The sequence below is a fragment of the Mobula birostris genome, chromosome 4 (assembly GCF_030028105.1).
Source record: "Mobula birostris isolate sMobBir1 chromosome 4, sMobBir1.hap1, whole genome shotgun sequence".
Taxonomy (NCBI): domain Eukaryota; kingdom Metazoa; phylum Chordata; class Chondrichthyes; order Myliobatiformes; family Myliobatidae; genus Mobula; species Mobula birostris.
This window is the reverse complement of record NC_092373.1, coordinates 52,981,160-53,000,140: the sequence shown is the minus strand read 5'-3', so window position 1 is coordinate 53,000,140 and position 18,981 is coordinate 52,981,160. Positions and strand designations below refer to the sequence as shown.

Below are 18,981 nucleotides of genomic sequence, written 5' to 3'. Positions count from 1 at the left end.
CAGTCATTCAGAGACACATGAGGCTTGCTTTGGTGTAAATTAAAGGGATGAACAAGTTCTCATCCAGACAGTATAGTATTGGTAACAGGCTTCAGGCAGATCCACAATGGCAGCATGAGTAGAAATTCAATCTTTTTGTTGTTTGATATTTTGTAGTTTGATAATTTTATTGTGTGATACAGATTGCAAAACTAAAACAACCTAAATCTCATTAAGGATTCTGTAATCGATCCATAGGTAATAAGGGCGTACAACTTCTACTTTTACCATTCATATGTTTAAGATTTGAGTTTTTATATTGGACAGCTAAAAATATATATAAAGTTAAATTAATTTCTGTTTACCTTCACTAACAAATATTCTTTTCAATTGCATTCAGGGTTACCAAAATATACTGAGCAATGTATTTTTATGTCAAGGCCTAAGCAAATTAGCAACTGCTGTAATTATTTAGAATGTTTTGTGAAAGTGCAGAACTAAAGAAGCAGAAATTTATCATGAACTAAAGGTGTGATTTTGTAGAGTGTTTGCACAGTTCAGGTGCAGTTGTTGTTTTGATAGTTTTTTAGGTTCATAAGGATGGTTTTGGGGACAGAAAGTGGAGTTAGGGGTCAGGATGGGCTTAGGGTCAAGGATGTGGTAGAATTAGAGGTCAGGCCAGAGCCTAAGGTCTCTGGTCTGTGTTTGAAGACCAGCACATGGAGTTCCATGTGAGAAGAGGAATGAGTTCTGATAACCCCGGTGTTTGTAAAATACTGGGACCAGGGTTTTAGGGTTAGTGTTTGGGGTCCCAACATAGGCCAGTACGGAGTTCAAGGCTGAATGCTCGGCAATCAGTGTGTCCTGGGATTGATTCTGAGGATCAATGCCTGAGAATCAACCAGAAGTCTAGCTGGAGTCCTGACATGAGGAGGTACTGTGTATGTACATGGTAGGAGGGAGGAACGGGGCTTGATTTTGCTGTTGTTGTTTTGTTGCTTGTTGTGTTTGATGTTGTTCTGCCAAGCGTTATGGCCATGCTGTGTTGGGCGTTGGAATATATGGTGACACTTGCAGGCTGCCTACAGCTCACCCTTAGGTGTGTTGGTTGTTAAAAGAATCAGCATGTTTCACTGCATGTTTTGATGTACATGTGACAAATAAACTCGAACTTTGAATCTTGCAATCTACTCTGAAATCAGTTTAATTGACCTCAACATGCAATGGCATGTATTGGTCACACGATGATTGCGAACTGCAATGCTGTATGTGTATTGTACACTATTTCTGAAATTCAGTTTCATTGAAGTCAAGAAATCAAAACTTCAGAAGCAGAGTTCAATAAGTATCTGACATTTTTCAAATGCTTATTTTGTACTAAGGATGAATTTATTCTTTTATGTTTTTATTTGTAATGGTTTATACATTACAAACTAAATCCAATCAGCTTTAAACTGCTTCTAAGAATAACTTGCCTGGGACTTTGTTTGTATTCATTTCATGTACAGGATTGCTGGAGGGCATCGGCCTAAGAAGCAGCAAGCCACAGTACTTGCTGTGAATGCTTAGTCATAAACTTGATTAGAAAGTTATGTTGAGCTTTTGGTCTGAAACTTGATACGTTTTTCATAACATGAAATTGTTACACTGTCATTCTTCTTGCTGATCTTTGGCCATTCCTAATAAGCCTGAATACCCTCTACCTCTACATTTATACAGTTGTTCTGCTACTACAGTGACTTCAGATTCAGAATCAGAATCTGGTTTATTATCACCGGCATGTGACGTGAAATTTGTTAACTTAGGACTAACAGTTCAATGCAATACATAATATAGAAGAAAAAAAAATAGTGACAATAAATCAATAAATAAATTTATTCTGTATACCTTATACAGTATATGTATATTTAAAAGATTAAATATGCAAAATACAGAAATACACATATATATATAGAAGTTTTTTGAATGCATTTGTTGACATACCAAATCTCTTCAAACTCCTAATAAATATAGCCGCTGTCTTGCCTTCTTTATAACTGCATCAATATGTTGGGACCGGGTTAGATCCTCAGACATCTTGACACCCAGGAACTTGAGACTGCTCATTCCCTCCACTTCTGATCCCTCTATGAGGATTGGTATGTGTTCCTTTGTCTTATCCTTCCTGAAGTCCACAATCAGCTCTTTCGTCTTACTGACGTTGAGTGCCAGGATGTTGCTGCGGCACCACTCCACCAGTTGCCATATCTCACTCCTGTACACCTTCTCGTCACCACCTGAGATTCTACCAACAATGGTTGTATTGTTAGCAAATTTATATATGGTATTTGAGCTATGCCTAGCCACACAGTCATGTGTATATAGAGAGTAGAGCAGTAGGTTAAGCACACACCCCTGAGGTACACCAGTGTTGATCGTTAGCGAGGAGGAGATGTTATCACCAATCCACACAGATTGTGGTCTTCCGGTTAGGAAGTCGATGATCTTATTGCAGACGGAGGTACAGAGACCCTGGTTCTGCAACTTCTTAATCGGGATTGTGGGAATGATGGTAGTAAATGCTGAACAATTGTCGATGAACAGCATCCTGACATAAGTGTTTGTGATGTCCAGGTGGTCTAAATCTGTGTGGAGAGCCATTGAGATTGCAGCTGACCTGTTGTGGCGATAGGCAAATTGCAATGGGTCCATGTCCTTGCTGAGGCAGGAGTTCAGTCTAGTCATGACCAACCTCTCAAAGCATTTCATCACTGTAGATGTGAGTGCTACCGGGCAACAGTCATGAAGGCAGCTCATGTTATTCTTCTTAGGCACTGGTATAATTGTTGCCCTTTTGAAGCAAGTGGGAACTTCCACCCGTAGCAGTGAAAGGTTGAAAATATCCTTGAATACTCTGGTCAGTTGGTTGAAACACAGGTTTTCAGAGCCTTACCAGGTACTCCATCCGGTCCTTCTGCCTTCTTCCGAGGGTTCACAATATTATATACTTTACAAGTTTTTTTTCAGATACCTTTTTATACAAACAGTCTAAAAGCTTCTGGAGACAGAGTTCTCAGGTACGTACAATTAATGCTGTGAAGCTGACTCAAAGACCATACAAACCTTCCAACTATTAACACATCAGCTATTTGATGTGCTAAGTAACAGTATCAATCTTTTGCAAGCTTCCTTGAACTAAATAATTTAGCCACATCGTCTGGTTTGAAACAAACCCAATTAAATAATTCCATTGTCTTACACTGCAACTCTTGAGAAGTTAGCCTTGTGCTGTTGTGTGCTGGATAGACAGTGTGTTTGTTTGCCAAGCTGTCCTTTTAACTCAAACTGACTATTCTTTCCATTTAAATTTAAGAACTGAAGACTAGCTCTCATTTATGATAAGAAGCTAAACAAGAATGTTAGTTGGAAGTTTATCTTACTCAAAAACAACCCTTTGATTTCGAGAAGTTTCAGCTGCTATGTTAGAAAGCTGATCTTGGCAAAAAAAGGAAAGGCTGCATGTTCCCAGATGGTGAACATCCATCACATGTTTAGTTTGAACCCCATTCTGCTAGCCTTACACATTAAACCTGGCACACTTACACATCTGACTTAGGTGAAAATTAACTGTTATATGAAATGAATTAGCTTCCAAAAGTAATAAGGATCTAAAAAGCCCCAGCTTGAATTTAAAGCATGGCCATTCATTGATGTACTCACTTTACCAGATGCTGAAAAGTTATTATTCAAGATTTCTAAATTTCCAGTTATTCCTCATGAGAATTAACATGAAAGCCTGCTGCAATCAGCATGGAAAAGCTTGGCTGTTACCTTACAACACAACTATCCCTCTAATAAGCTAGTGCTATTTTGGAATTTACCATTTCTGTACCTCCTCTGTGAATTTGAGTGTATCATGTTTTTGTAAATTATAAACAATCACGTTGTGTGAACATAATCCAATTTTTGTTCATCAATCGTGCTGACGTACTGTATATGGGGAAAAGGTAGGTATAGGGAATCAAACTGCAGATCATCCATAATATTACTGAATAGGCTAAAGGAGCTAAATGGCCTACTGTTCTTACTCTAAATTGCTGAAAAACATTTTACATTAAATTCATAGTTGCTAACTTGAATGCTAAATCAGAGTTCCAGAGGCAAATAGTAAAACAAGGGGTTGATTTTTCTCTGTGTTATCTACTTTGCATGCTTCTATTTTTTCCCCTATTTTTCTCAAAGCAGAACCAACATGGATGGACCACCATTCTGTTAAGTTCATATCCTTTTTTTCCTTTACAAAGTTACCAGTTGATTTCATTTTGCTGAAACTTTATTCTCTTGCTCTTCCCTCATTTTACTGAAATTGGCAGGAGAGCTTGTTCGGTGCAAATTTTGTAAAACTGATGTGTGGTAGTTGTGTAGGTAGTAACTTGCCTGTTAAACGTGGCTCTTAGAAGTTAAATGCAGCATTTTGGGATTGGAATAGTGGGTGCCCAAAACCCATTACAACCTTGATTTTATATTTTGTAACCCAGAAAGACAGAATGTCAGAGCTCAAAGTAAATTTCCTTCTCTTTATACCACATAATCTCAGGGGGTTTTCAATATTCACATACAGGCTCAGAAATATGAATCATTTTGAACTATAGGCAGTTTAAAAATGGTGGATTTAGGTCCACTGGTGCAACATTCAATATGACTTGTACAAAGATTGTAATTGGGAACTGTAATCAGCCTTACATGTCATGAAAATATATATTTTATTATAGAAGTATTATATTCTATAATATATTAAGCCATGTAGTGTATTTCAATAAACCCATCTGTAACTATGAAGCATTGCATAATAAATCAGTGATATAAAAATGATAAATAAAACTTCATAATTCATATTAATCTGGCAGTTGATTGTGAAACAACATGGGCAAAGATATGAATGATAATATATTCAGTTTGGAAAGATGCATATTATGCTGGTAATTATGTTATGTTTGCTGAAGTAAGTTGTCATTACATGAAGTATATGTACATATAACTGCATATATTATTTCAAAGAATATAATGAAAATAATTCAGATTACTTTAACATGAAGTATTTTTATGAATCATTTTGTTATATAATATATTTATGCATTTTCTGGTCCATGGTAGATAACAGTTATTGAATTTATTCACAGAATGTCATTATTATTATCTCCTCTCTTGTTTGCCATGAAAAATAGTGCTTATGCAATTTGATATACCATCTGTGGTTCTTCAGAGAATGAGACTTTATTGACACATAAGGAAATCCCTCCACTTACTGAGGTACTAAAGTAAAAGATGATAATGATAATACACAATGGATAAAATGCATCAGTGGACCGAGGAACCAAGTTACTACCTCAGGTTGATGATCTTCCAACCAACTTATTAAAATCTGTGCCTTTTCTTTAGTTTTTTTTGCTAACATAGAGATTGTAAAGATGGAAAAAAAAGATAAGAGGATCCTCTTAGACATGGAGGCAGACGGGTATGATTAAATGACAAATGGGATAATAATGTTAAACATAAGATAGAACAAGAAATAAACAAAATAAGGGGCCAGATAAGATGTAAATCAAACAGCAAAAAATTTACCGAAGTCAAAATTGGTGCAAAGGTTCCAATCTAAAATTGATATAATGGTTACAGTCTAAAAATGTTGAACTTAATAATTGTCCAGATAGATGTCCATGGCTTGCTAAATGAAAAATGTTTGCCCTGAAATTGATCATTCATGGTACAAGTACATTGATATGGTGTTGTACAGGTGTATTTGAAGACCTTAATCTGTAATACATGTCATCCAAGATACCTATGTATTGAACAAGCCAAGTGTTTTGGAAAGTTCTTTGTGCATTTCCATATGACAAATTTTTAACATTATTGTATTTCATTTTAGTATGTTTGATTGTTTAAGGACTTTAAATATGTATGCTTAACTTTATTTTTTTAGTTTTATATAATTAATTTTATTTTAATAGATTTTAAATGTTTCTGAGTCTTTGATATGTTTAAAACATCATTACAAATTGATTGCAGTTTATCATAGCAGACAAAATTAGACAAGAGTTTGCTACCAGATGATGTGGAATCAGGTTTGCAGGAGATAATGACAGTATAGACTACTGCAGGTGGTAATTCCAAATAGGGTGATCAGACCAGCAAGATCTGGCCTTGTAATTTAGTTGACAGTTGAGAGGAATGAGACCTATCCCCATAATAGTATTTCACTAATATAACCTTAACTCTGCTACTCTTGCATCCCTTTTATTTAGATGATGTTTGTGTTTTTGTGTGCCTTTTTTTGCTTTTTATCTAAGCTAGATAATGGTCTGTCTTCATAAAAACTGCAGTAATTACAATGAAATGTAAACATGTTCCATATCCTAATAAATGGCCCTCCGTTGGTCAAGGTCAACCATGGATGTTGCATCCCAGCTATTAATATTGTCGGTACAGAGCAATCTGTGGCTGATGAGACCGATGTGAGAGTGGCAGTCTCTGGTGCAGAGATTGCAGCTAAAAGTGGCCTCAGCTCTGCAGCGTTCTTTTCTATGGGCCCATTTGTCTTCTGCCGATTAAATTTCCTAAAAAATCTTAAGGAATTTTAAAGTGTTGTTCCTCAGAGAGGGATCAGAAGTGGGGAGAGTAAGCAATTTCAAGTTCCTGGGTGTCAATATCACTGAGGACCTAATCTGATCGCAACATACTGATGCAGCTGTAAAGAACATATAGAACATAGAACATAGAATAGTACAGCACAGTACAGGCCCTTCAGCCCACCATGTTGTGCCGACCCTCAAACCCTGCCTCCCATATAAGCCCCCACCTAAAATTCCTCCATATGCCTGTCTAGTAGTCTCTTAAACTTCACTAGTGTATCTGCCTCCACCACTGACTCAGGCAGTGCATTCCACACACCAACCACCCGCTGAGTAAAAAACCTTCCTCTAATATCCCCCTTGAACTTCCCACCCCTTACCTTAAAGCCATGACCTCTTGTATTGAGCAGTAGTGCCCTGGGGAAGAGGCGCTGGCTATCCACTCCTCTATTCCTCTTATTATCTTGTACACCTCTATCATGTCTCCACTCATCCTCCTTCGCTCCAAGGAGTAAAGCCCTAGCTCCCTTAACCTCTGATCATAATGCATACTCTCTAAACCAGACAGCATCCTGGTAAGTCTCCTCTATACCCTTTCCAATGCTTCCACATCCTTCCTATAGTGAGACGACCAGAACTGGACACAATACTCCAAGTGTGACCTAACCAGAGTTTTATAGAGCTGCATCATTATATCGCGACTTTTAAACTCTATCCCTCGACTTATGAAAGCTAACACCCCATAAGCTTTCTTAACTACCCTATCCACCTGTGAGGCAACTTTCAGGGATCTGTGGACATGTACCCCGAGATCCCTCTGCTCCTCCCCACTACCAAGTATCCTGCCATTTACTTTGTACTCTGTCTTGGAGTTTGTCCTTCCAAAGTGTACCACCTCACACTTCTCCGGGTTGAACTCCATCTGCCACTTCTCAGACCACTTCTGCATCCTATCAGTGTCTCTCTGCAATCTTTGACAATCCTCTACACTATCTACAACACCACCAACCTTTGTGTCGTCTGCAAACTTGCCAACCCACCCTTCTACCCCAACATCCAGGTCGTTAATAAAAATCACGAAAAGTAGAGGTCCCGGAACAGATCCTTGTGGGACACCACTAGTCACAATCCTCCAATCTGAATGTACTCCCTCCACAACAACCCTCTGCCTTCTGCAGGCAAGCCAATTCTGAATCCACTTGGCCAAACTTCCCTGGATCCCATGCCTTCTAACTTTCTGAATAAGCCTATCATGTGGAACCTTGTCAAATACCTTACTAAAATCCATATAGATCACATCCACTGCACTACCTTCATCTATATGCCTGGTCACCTCCTCAAAGAACTCTATCAGGCTTGTTAGACACGATCTGCCCTTCACAAAGCCATGCCGGCTGTCCCTGATCAGACCATGATTCTCTAAATGCCCAGAGATCCTATCTGTAAGGATCTTTTCCAACAGCTTTCCCACCACAGACGTAAGGCTCACTGGTCTATAATTACCTGGACTATCCCTACTACCTTTTTTGAACGAGAGGACAACATTCGCCTCCCTCCAATCCTCTGGTACCATTCCTGTGGACAACGAGGACATAAAGATCCTAGTCAGAGGCTCAGCAATCTCCTCCCTTGCCTCGTGGAGCAGCCTGGGGAATATTCCATCAGGTCCCGGGGACTTATCCGTCTTAATGTATTTTAACAACTCCAACACCTCCTCTCCCTTATTATCAACATGCTCCAGAACAACAACCTCACTCATATTGTCCTCACCATCATCAAGTTCCCTCTCATTGGTGAATACTGAAGAGAAGTATTCATTGAGGACCTCACTCACTTCCACAGCCTCCAGGCACATCTTCCCACTTTTATCTCTAATCGGTCCTACCTTCACTCCTGTCATCCTTTTGTTCTTCACATAATTGAAGAATGCCTTGGGGTTTTCCTTTACCCTACTTGCTAAGGCCTTCACATGCCCCCTTCTTGCTCTTCTCAGCCCCTTCTTAAGCTCCTTTCTTGCTTCTCTATATTCCTCAATAGACCCATCTGATCCTTGTTTCCTAAACCTCATGTATGCTGCCTTCTTCCACCTGACTAGATTTTCCAGCTCACTTGTCACTGATGGTTCCTTCACCCTACCATTCTTTATCTTCCTCACTGGGACAAATTTATCCCTAACATTTTGCAAGAGATCTCTAAACATCGACCACATGTCAGTACATTTCCCTGCAAAAATATCATCCCAATTCACACCCGCAAGTTCTAGCCTTATAGCCTCATAATTTGCCCTTCCCCAATTAAAAATTTTCCTGTCCTCTCTGATTCTGTCCTTTTCCACGATAATGCTAAAGGCCAGGGAGCGGTGGTCACTGTCCCCCAGATGCTCACCCACTTGGAGATCTGTGACCTGACTCGATTCATTACCTAGTACTAGATCTAGTATGGCATTCCCCCTAGTCGGCCTATCAACATACTGTGACAGGAATCCATCCTGGACACACTTAAGAAACTCTGCCCCATCTAAACCCTTGGAACTAATCAGGTGCCAATCAATATTAGGGAAGTTAAAGTCACCCATGATAACAACCCTGTTATTTTTGCACCTTTCCAAAATCTGCCTCCCAATCTGCTCCTCTGTATCTCTGCTGCTACCAGGGGGCCTATAGAATGCCCCCAATAGAGTAACTGTTCCCTTCCTGTTCCTGACTTCCACCCATACTGACTCAGAAGAGGATCCTGCTACATTACCCACGCTTTCTGTAGCTGTAATAGTATCCCTGACCAGTAATGCCACCCCTCCTCCCCTTTTTCCGCCCTCTCTATCCCTTTTAAAGCACTGAAATCCAGGAATATTGAGAATCCATTCCTGCCCTAGTGCCAGCCAAGTCTCTGTAATGGCCACTACATCATAATTCCATGTATGTATCCAAGCTCTCAGTTCATCACCTTTGTTCCTGATGCTTCCTGCATTGAGGTACACACATTTCAGCCTTTCTACCTTACTGTCTTTATACTGTTTATTTTGCTTCTCTTTCCTCAAAGCCTCTCTATATGTTAGATCTGGCTTTACTCCATGCACTTCTTTCACTGCTCTATCGCTCTGGGTCCCATCCCACTCACAAATTAGTTTAAACCTTCCTGAACCATGCTAGCAAACCTACCTGCAAGGATATTGCTCCCCCTCGAGTTCAGGTGCAACCCATCCAATCTGTACAGGTCCCACTTTCCCCAAAAGAGATCCCAGTGATTGAAAAATCTAAAACCCTGCTCCCTGCACCAACTCCTCAGCCACGCATTCAACTGCCATCTCCTCCAATTCTTACCATCACTGTCACGTAGCACTGGCAGCAGTCCTGAGAACGTCACCCTTGAGGTCCTGTTCTTCAGCCTTCTGTCTCGTTCCTGAAACTCACACTTCAGGACCTCATCCCTCTTCCTGCCTATGTTGTTGATCCCAACATGTATCACGACTTCTGGCTGCTTTCCCTCTCGTACCAGGATGTCGTGCACCCAAGCAGGCAAAACAGTGGCTCTGTTTCATTAGGAGTTTGAGGAGATATGGTTTGTCACCTAAAACACTCAAAAACTTTTACAGGTTTACCTTGAAGAGCATTCTGACTGGCTGCATTACCGTCTGGTATGGGGGGAGGGGGGGGGCTGCTTCACAGGATCGAAATAAGTTGCAGAAAGTTGTAAAATTAGTCAGCTCCATCATGGATACTATCTTCCGTTATATCCAAGACATCTTCAAAGAAGGAGACATTCTTCAGGAAGTGGGCATCCATCTTTAAGGACCTCCACCATCCAGGACATGCCCTCTTTTCATTGTTACCATCAGGAAGGAAGTATGGGAGCCTGAGGGCACACACTCAGTGATTCAGGAACAGATTCTTCTGATTGTTTCAGGGGACTTTTCCATCTGGTGCGGTTGGTTGCAAGTTCCACCTGGTCTCAATGTTGATGTCCTGCTTGCAGGCATGCTTGTTGCCTGCGACAAACATGGCTCAGCCAGTGCAATCTATTCTGAGTGAACAGGGTGTACACACTGGGGGGGGGAGGAGGGGGGGCAGATGGCAACATGAGCGAGAACCTCAGAATTGAGTGCTCTGCCTCTGCAGGAGATGCCCAAGATGTAGGTGTTGAGCCTTCTCTCAGGCATCCCTTGTTCACTGTGAGAGATGTGGGAATTCTGGGAGACCTCCTGCATAATCACATCTGCACCAGCTGCACAGAACCGCAGCTCCTCAGAGAATGTGTTATAGAACTAGATGATCTTCAGCTCATAAGGAAAATTGGACAGATGATAGAAAGGAGCTACAGGGAGGTAGTCACTCCCGGGTTGCAGGAGGCAGGTGAATGGATGACTGTCAGGAGAAGGGAGTGAAATAGGCAGCCAGTACAGAGTACCTCTGTGGCAGTTCCCCTCAATAACAAGTATACTGTTTTGGAGGTGGGGGGGGCAGGAAACCACTGACTGGAGGGAGTTGCAGCAATAGGGTCTCCGGCATTGAATCTGGTGCTGTGTGACTCAGAGGGGAGGGAAAGCGTCCAGAGGAGGAATACAGTGGTGATAGCGGATTCCACAGTTAGAGGAGTAGAAAGGAGAATCTGTGGACTCAATAGAGAGATCCATATGGAATGTTGTGAGGGTCAGGGACGTCTCAGATTGTGGCCACGACATTCTGAGGAGGGAGAGTGAGCAGTCAGAGTTCTTGGTACATATTAATACCAGTGACACAGGAAAGGAAAGGGAGGAGGTCCTGAAGAGAGAATTTAGAGAGCTAGATAGAAAGCTGAAAAACAGGACCTCCAGGAGTAACAAAAAAAGGTCGATTGGGAGGGAACACTAGCAGGGATGATGGTGGAGTTGCAATGGCTGGAATTTCTAGGAGCAATTTGGAAGGCACAGGATAGATGCATCCCAAAGAAGAGGAAGTATTCGAAAGGTTGACAAGGGAAGTCAAAGTCAACATAAAAGCAAAAGAGAGTATATAATAGAGCAAAAATTGGTGGGAAGTTAGAGGATTGAAATATTTAAATAAAAAACAACAGAAAGCAACTAAGAAAAGCAAAGAGAGAAAAGATGATATATGAATGAAAGCTAGCCAATAATATCAAAAATGATACCAAAAGTTTTTCCAAATATATGAAGAGTAAAAGAAAGGTGATGGTAGAGGTTGGACCACTGGAAAATGATGCTACAGAGATGGTAATGGTGGACAAGGAAAAGCTGAACAAGGAAAAGCTGAACAAACTAAATAAGTATTTTACATCAGTCTTCACATGGAAGACACTAGTAGTATGCTGGATGTTCGAGAGTGTGAAGGGGCAGAAGTGAGTGCAGCCGCTATTACTAGGGAGTGGTGTTTGGGTAACCGTAAGTTCTGAAGGTAGATAATTCACCTGGATCTGATGGATGAATATTAGGGTTCTAAAATTAGTAACTTAAGAGATTGTGGAGGCATTAGCAATGGTCTTTCAAGAATCAAAACATACTAACATGATCCTGGAGTACTGGAAAATTGCATATGTCACTCGACTCATCAAGAAGGGTGGGAGACAGAAGAAAGGAAATTAAAGGCCAGTTAGCTTCTTCGTGGATTGTCACCTTGTCGTGGTGGGGAAGCTTGCGTGGTCCTGTGATTCCGAGAGCAATGCCATCTGGAGCTATGCTCCTAGTAGTGTCACCCATGGCGGTAAGGTCGAGGGTGAGGTCCCTGACAAAGAACAATCTAACCAAGACCTCAATAGTGGAACAGGCGGATGAAGTTACTTCGAACTCAATGGCTGTGAAGGCGGATGAAGGCTGCAACAAATCTATCAGCTCCAATCGTCGTGGTTTCCATGCCACTGGAATCAATTGGTTGATTTGTGAAGTATCGTGTGCTTCTTGGAGTGCGACATCAAGTACACGTTAAACAAATACACGCACAGGCGTCTTCGCTCTGTGGGCCACTTCTTATCCTCGACCTCGAGGGATAGCCACGATAACGATGAGCTTGACATCAGTGGTTGGGAATATGTTGGAGGTTTGTTAAGGATGTGGTTTCGGGATACTTAGATACATTATAAAATAATACGTTATAAAATAAGATAATAAATTACAAATCGGCAGGAGGAGAGATAGCAGCGCGCCGCGTGTGCGCAGCCCTCCGGTGAAAATGATATCATATCTGTTAAATAGGGCTGTGGACAATTCTGATTTGATGGAGACAGATGTAAAAGCACAGAGGAACATCTGGAGAAATTCCTGAAACGCGAGTTTGCTGCTGTTGTCACTGCGGGATCGAGAATCTTCCGGAGGGAAGGTTTCAAAATCCCTAGCTTTGCCTGCTGTTGGCGACCAAGATTGAGGTCGAATCGTTCGTATGAGATGGTGCTCGGTACTTGGTGTTGGAGAGCTGATCGGAGGCTTGGAGTTTTCGGACGACTCAGAGTCGGACTGTGGTCAGGCATGGCAGGGAGAGTTTTTCTTCCTTCTCCCGTCTGCCTGAGATGTGGGACATTTGAGAGACTTTGAACTTTTTACTGTGCTCATGGACTGTTCTTCATCAAGTTATGGTATTGTTGCACTATTGTAACTATATGTTATAATTATGTAGTTTTGTTAATTTTTTCAGTCTTGGTCTGTCCTGTGTTTTGTGATATCACACCGGAGGAAATATTGTATCATTTCTTAATGCATGCATTACTAAATAACAATAAAAGAGGACCGCATGTCTTCATAATCTAAAAAAATAATCTGAAAATAGGCCATAGTCAGCATGGTTTCCTTAAGGGAAAATCTAGCCTGACAAATCTGTTGGAATTCTTGAAGAACTAACAAGCAGGATAGACAAAGGAGAATTGATAGATATTGTTTACTTGGGTTTTCAGAAAGCCTTTGACAAGGTGCCACACATGAGGCTGATAAACAAGAGAGGAGCACAGGGTATTACAGGAAAGATACCAGCATGGATAGAGCATTCACTAATTGAAAGGAGGTACCCTTTACAGATTGGCTGCCGGTGACTAGTGGTATCCTACTAGGGTCTGGGTCAGGACTGCTTCTTTTCACATTGTATGCCAATGATGTTGGTGATGAAATTATGGCTTTGTGGCCAAGTTTGCAGATGATATGAAGATAAGTGGAGGGGAAAATAATGTTGAAGGAGATGAGAGGCTGCAGAAGTATTTAAACAGATGAGGAGAATGGTCAAAGTGTCAAATGCAACATAGTGTTTTGGAAGTAAATGTTTATGCACTTTGGTAGAAGGAGTAAAATCATAGACTATTTTCTAAACAGGGAGAAAATAAAAAAATCTGAGGTGCAAGAGGATTTGGGAGTCCTCTTGCCGGATTCCCTAAAGGTTAGTTTGTAGTTTGAATTGGTTTGGAGGAAAGTGAATGCAATGTTAACATTCATTTCAAGATGATTAAGAATATAAGACCACAAGACATAGGAGCAGAACTAGGCCATCTGGCCCTTCGAGTCTGCTCCACCATTCAATCATGGCTGATCCTTTTTTTTCTACCTCCTCTCAACCCCAGTTCCTGGCCTTCTCCCCATAACCTTCACTGCCATGTTCAGTAAAGAACCTATCAATCTCTGCTTTAAATACACCCAACATCCTGGCCTCCACAGCTACATGTGGCATCAAATTCCACAAATTCACCATCCTTTGGCTAAAGGAATTTCTCTGCATCTCTGTTTTGAAAGGGTGCCTCTCTATCCTGAGGCTGTGCCCTCTTGTCCTAAGCCCTCTCACCATGGGAAACATCCTATCCACATCTACTCTGTCTAGGCCTTTGACCTTTCAAAAGCTTTCAAAGAGATCCCCCTTCATCCTTCTGAATTCCTGCGAGTACAGACCTCGTATGATAACCCTTTCATTCCTGGAATCATCCTTGTGAACTTCCTCCGGAACCTCTCCAATAACAGCACACCTCTTCAAGGATGAGGGCCCCAAAACTGTTCACAATACTCAAGGTGAGGCCTCACCAGTGCCTTATAAAGCCTCAGCATCACATCCTTGCTCTTGTATTCCAGACCTCTTGAAATGAATGCTAACATGGCATTTGCCTTCCTCACGACCGACTCAACTTTCAATTTAAACTTCAGGGTGTTCTGCACAAGGACTCCCAAGTCCCTCTGCATCTCCGATTCCTGGATTTTCTTCCTGGTTAGAAAATAGTCCGTGCATTTATTTCTACTACCAAAGTGCATGACCATGCATTTCATTTGCCACTTTCTCGCCCATTCTCCTAATTTGTCTAAGTCCTTTTGCATCCTACCTGTTTCCTCAACACTACCTGCTCCTTCATCAATCTTCGTATCATCTGCAAACCTGGCAACAAAGCCATCTATTTCATTATCTAAATCATTTATTTATAAGCATAAAAAGAAGCGGTCCCAGCACCAGCCCCTGCAGAACACCATTAGTCACTGGCAGCCAACCAGAAAAAGATCCTTTTATTCCCACTTGCTGCCTACTACCAATCAGTGAATACTCTAACCATGTTAGTAACTTACCTGTAATACCATAGGCTCTTAACTTGGTAAGCAGCCTCATGAGTGGCACCTTGTTAAAAGCCTTCTGAAAGTCCAAATATACAACATCCACTACATCCGCTTTATCTATCCTACTTGCAATTTCCTCAAAAAATTCTAACAGGGTTGTCAGGCAGGATTTTCCCATAAGGAAGACATGCTGACTTTGTCCTATCTTGTTCTGTGTCAGCAAGTATTCCATCACCTCAACCTTAACAATTGAGTCTAACATCTTCCTAACCACTGAGATCAGGCTATCTGGTCAATAGTTTCCTTTCTGCTGCCTTCCTTCCTTTCTTAAAGAATAGAGTAACATTTGCAATTTTCCAGTGCTCTGGAACCATGCTAGAATCCATTGATTTTTGAAAGATCATTTCTAATGTCACCACAATCTCTAACGCTACTTCTTTCAGAACCCTAGGGTACAGTTCCTCTGGTCTGTGTGACTTATGTACCTTTAGGTCTTTCAGTTTTTTTTTAGCACTTTCTGTCTTGTAATAGTAACTGCACCCACTGCTCTTCCTTCACACACTACATCAGGCACACTGCTAGTGTCTTCCACAGTGAAGACTAACGCAAAATACTCATTTAGTTCATCAGCCATCTCCTTATTATTTCTCCTGCCTCATTTTCTAGCAGTCCTTATTCACTCTCATTTCTCTTTTATTTTTAACACTTGAAAAAACTTTTACAATCCACTTTGATATTATTTGCTAGCTTGCTTTCATATTTCATCTGTTATCATATTTCATATAAAAACGAAGGTGTAATGCTGGGGCTGTATAAGGCAGTGTTGAGGCCTCACTTGGAGTATTGTGAGCAGTTTGGCCCCTTATTTGAGAAAGCATGTGCTTCGTGTTGTTATGGAAGGATTTGATCATGCTCTGTAGTCTTGTCAGACAGCCCATTTTAGAGAGGATCTGAAAGAGCCCATCTCTGCGGATCAAGTCAAATGCCTTGGTGAGATAAATAAACGTAATGTAGAGAGGCCCCTTTTCTTCACTGCATCTCTGCACTTCTCCTGGAGTTGTTGGAGAGAGAAAGTCATGTCCACAGTTAACCTTCCAGCATGGAGACCACTCTATTATTCCAGGTAGACATGTTCAGTCAACATCTACAAACAGACCAAGAAGAGCCTGGCAAAGACTTTGCTGATGACATTCAAGCCGAAGATGTCCCTGTAGTTGTTACAGTCACTTCTCTTATCTTTGCTTTTGTAGGGGGTAATGATTTTGATTTCCCTCATATCCTGTGGTACAGCTCCTTCCAGCCAGCACTGACAGAGGTCCTCATGCAGTGGGTGCAATAGGGAAGTCAGGCTATGCTTGATCAAGTCTGGGGGAAATCCCATCATTGCCCAGTGCCTTCACTGAGGCCAAACTGCTGATGGCCTTGATGGGGGCCTTGCCTAGGACTGGCTTTGCATCCAGCTCTTCCATTGTTGACAGGCACTCAGTGGCATCCAGGGCTAAGGTGGTGACAGTGTTCACTTTGGAATTGAGGTTAGAGTAATTTTCTGTCCATCTCTCCATTCGTTTGCTCCTGTCTATGATTATTTCCCCATTTGAGGGAAGCTATCTTGCTCTGAAAGGGACTGAGGGCTTTCATGCTGCAGTCTGAATGCCTTCACTGGGCTGCATCTGTTACTCATTGGTGTTGTGCCTGACAGTTCGCTGACCTTTACTCCTAGCAGCCCTGAGGATCTGTAGGTTCCTTTCAGTTGGTGAACATTTATACTTGGCCCTACTGCAGCACAATTTGCTTCAATACAGGGCCCATCTCATTGAATTTGGCTTTGAACCAGTTATTTGTTTTTGAGGTCTTCTTCCCAGAGGTAGCTAAGGTTGTACAGTAGGTGGTATTCCCCAGAAGGTCCCATTTCTCTCTAATAAAGTTTCTAGGTTGCTGGGTGCTTAGCTCTTTCTCAAAGGACTTTACTAACTGCTCCAGTATGTCTGGGTGAGACATCTTGCTGACATAAATGCATTGATGTCATACCCTAATTCAAACATGATAAATAGTTAGAAAATAACCATGCACAGCTGTAGATTACTCTCTTTTTGCTTGGATGTTTAGGGTCTGACATAGTCCTTTTTTGTTTATGACTAGATTAGAGTAACTGTGCTGTACTATTCTATGTCTATGTAAACTTTATTTGTTGCGTGTACAATGAAACATCGAAACATACAGTGAAATGTGTCGTTGGTGTCAATAACCAATACGGACCAAATGTGTGCTGGACACAGCCCACAAGTGTTGCTATGTTTCCAGTGCCAACATAGTATGCCCACAAGTTACTAGACCTAACCCATACGTCATTGGAATGCAGGGGGAGGGCACCAGAGCACTCAGAGGAAATATCATGTGGTCATGGGGAGAATGTACAAATTCCTTATAGACAGTGGAGGGAATTGAACCATGATCACTGATCGCTGGATCGTGGTTTAACCCAGAATCAGCTGGATTTTATTTTAAAGGTGAAGTGGATATTGGTGGAGTGGTGTGAACAGTTGGATTGTAAGGCAAAGCAAGTGCTTCTGTTTAATATTCAGTTGGAGGATATCTGTGGTCCTTTTCTTTAAAGGCTGTTTGCATTTGATCTCATAGAAAACAATGAAAATTAAGATTAAAAATGCAGTATCTCCTCAACATTTAAAAAGTTGAATAGAGTCCTCACTGCAGGCACTTTATAGTTTATAAACTACGGTGTAAAATGGAGTTCATTTTCTCAGATGTCAAATTTTGTAGATTAGGTAATGAATATGTGACTTTCCAAAAATTAAATACTGATGAAGATTAGGTTTTAAAACATCACTTGTGGGACCATCTCTGCTTGTCCCAACAGTATCTATTCTGTATAACAGTAATTTCACTAATTAGTGTGGTGGCTGGATCACTCCCTGTTGTGTTATTCTATGCATAATTAGAATCTATATCAAAGTCTTTTTTTTTAAATAGTACATGTTAAATTCAGATGATAGGTTATTAACACACTAACACAGTGATAAGTTTCAATGACAAATCCTCAATTGCCTTATCAATTGTCATTCATCCTTGTCAATTATTCTTTCAATTCACTAATTGTTAATAACCAGTTTAAAAAAATCTAAACTGACATGATAGCATTTGCAAAGGTTATTTGTAGTAGCAGTTGCAATATTACAAGTATAGTAATTTTTGACAACTTTACTTAGGTGCATATGAGGAAGAATTAAATTTGTTTTACAGTGCAGTAATAGGACAATAGGCAAAATTGTAAAGTACCTGTTGCACGTGAATATTATTGTTTTAATCAATAAGAACTAAAAAAGGCATACTAAAAAAGCCTGCACAGAAATATCCAGTCTATGTCACTGATGTTGATTTATATTTCTTTTCCTGAAATCTAAAATTTCCTGTTGAGACAAATGCCATGATCAAATTAAATGACGGAATAGACTTATAAAAACTCCTATTCAATTTTATTTTAACACAAATACACTATTTTGTGAATTAAATAGAAACAGCTTGGTTAATTAAGAATGGTTGAGGTATTGGCAGAATGCACTTAACTTAAGTAAATCGTCCAGAGTATTACATCAGTGCATTTCTTCAATGCATCAGATACAACTCCACTTCAGTTGACGAGGTATAAAGTCGATTTTCTTTGGTGGTCACCACAGCTGTCCTGGTTTTGCATTCCATTTTTCCCACCAATCCTTCACAATCGAAGCAGTGAAACGGTTTCCTTACAATTGTCATGCAACAAATTACTTGCCACAACTTATTGAATAGCAATTTTGGAACTTAAAAGTCTTGCTTTGCTAAATTTAAAATATTGTTGTCATGTGTGATACAGTGAAAAGCTTGCCTTGCCTATTGTTTATA

The 18,981-nt window shown here is 40.6% G+C and overlaps 1 protein-coding gene across 7 annotated transcripts in view; it reads left to right on the top strand.

Annotated features, from left to right (window-relative positions):
- Positions 1–18,981, top strand: part of nlgn1 (neuroligin 1) — a 544,310-nt gene that overhangs the window by 180,131 nt on the left and 345,198 nt on the right. The gene's annotated exons all lie outside the window — the stretch shown is intronic.